Genomic DNA, 1,865 nt, shown 5'->3' with positions numbered 1-1,865 from the left:
CATATGCGGGTGGTGTGAATTCAAACCCTGCCCCTGCCAAAAAAAACTGGAAAAAAGAAATTCAGCATCATTAAACTTTTTCAGAAGTTGTAACAAGTCCTCCCACTAGATACGGTACCTGAATTTTTCAGTTTTTTTTTAAATTTCAGATTAATACAAAGTTACAAGTATTTATGTTACATTGTTGTATCTTCCAAGATAAAGTTCAAATTACACAATAACCCTTCAGCTGAACCCCCTTGCATTGTGCACATTTAGGGAGACCTTGCCAAATGCCTTTCTACCTCCCACCAATTACTCTCCCCCCAGACCATCCTCACCCTACTTGCTACACTATATTTATGTTTTACCAATTGCATGAGCATGTGATTGTTTATATATTGGGTTCATATTAGAATTTTGTCCCATTCTTGAGAGACTTTAATAAGAAGACTGTGTTTTAACTCCATCTAGGTAAACATAAAAAATGTTAAGTCTACATATTTTCTTATGGCTGAATAGTATTCCATAGTGTACAAATCACCATGTTTCAATCTATTCATGGGTCGATGGTCACCCAAGTTGCTTCAACAACTTGGCAACTGTGAACTGAGCCGCAATAAAAATTCTGGTGCACCCCGCACTCGTTCAGGTGTGGTGACTTTCCTTCTCTGTGTTCAGTTGTAATGGGTAGTGGGCAGTAACTGAGGCAAGATGCTGTGAAATCTGTTGGTTTTCCGTCAGATTTCGCCGAGGACCATAAGCACTGCTTCACGCAGGCATTTTGAAGATAAAGTTCCAGAGAAGCAAAAGCTGTTTCAGGAGGATAATAGGATTTCAAATCACCTAAATGGTGGGCTTGCTTGATACATGTGGCGGAACAGCAGGTGCCATATATATGCTGGCTGTGGCTTTATATCCCAAGAATCAGGATTTGACTTCAGGCAATCCAGTGATCACTTGGGTCACTGGAATAGTATCCATTTAGCTCTGTATGGACCAGTAAACTGATGAGTAACTGAGCTCTTCCTTGGGGATCAGTATTTATTGACTTGTATTAATTGCCACCCATAAAGCATTCTTTAACGAGTGGAAAAAAAATTCTGCTGCAATTTAAGTCTACATATTTTCTTATGGCTGAGGTAAGTTTACCTCTTGAGGTAAAATAATTTTTGTTCTTGGTTTTGCCCTTGTAGAGCAGTGGTTAGGGTGCTGGCCACATACATTGGGACTGGTGAACAGAGCCCGGGCCTGTTAAACAACAATATCAACTACAGCAAAAAAATAAAAATAGCTGGGCGTTGTGGCAGGTGCCTGTAGTCCCTACTACTTAGGAGTGTGAGGCAAGAGAATTGCTTAAGCCCAGGAGTTTAAGGTTGATGTGACTGTGACACTTATTGCACTTTACTGAGGGTAACCAAGTGCAACCCTGTCTCAAAAAACAAACAAACAATGAAAAAAAAGTTTGTTTGTTCTTCTGTGTAGATACCAAGTAATGGTATTGTAGGATCACATAAAAGATTGTTGTTTTTTTAAAGATTCTCTGGACTTCTTTCCCTAAATGTTGTATTAGTTTGCAGTCCCACCTACAGTGACTCCAAGTGTTCCCTACTCTCCATATGCATGCTAAAATATGTAGTTTGGCTACTTTCTGATGTAGGCTGAGTAATATCTCAGCATGGTTTTGATTTGGGTTTTTCTGATGATAAAAACAATGAGAATTTTGACATGTTTGTTGGTCACTTATCTGTTATCTTCAGAAAAGTTTCTGTTGAAGTTTCTTACCCACATAAAAATGAGGTTGCTCTTGTTTAATTTGAGTTTTCTGTAAATTCTGATTATCAGGCCTTTGTCAGATTCAAAATGAAAAAATAATAAAAAAAATT

At 38.2% G+C, this 1,865-nt stretch overlaps 1 pseudogene; it reads left to right on the top strand.

Annotated features, from left to right (window-relative positions):
• Nucleotides 1–693: 693 nt before the first annotated feature.
• Nucleotides 694–967, top strand: LOC128579015 (cytochrome c oxidase subunit 7A2, mitochondrial-like; annotated as a pseudogene).
• Nucleotides 968–1,865: the final 898 nt, after the last annotated feature.

Source organism: Nycticebus coucang, chromosome Y (assembly GCF_027406575.1).
Source record: "Nycticebus coucang isolate mNycCou1 chromosome Y, mNycCou1.pri, whole genome shotgun sequence".
In the NCBI taxonomy this organism is placed as follows: Eukaryota; Metazoa; Chordata; class Mammalia; order Primates; family Lorisidae; genus Nycticebus; species Nycticebus coucang.
This window is presented reverse-complemented; position numbering and strand designations above follow the sequence as displayed.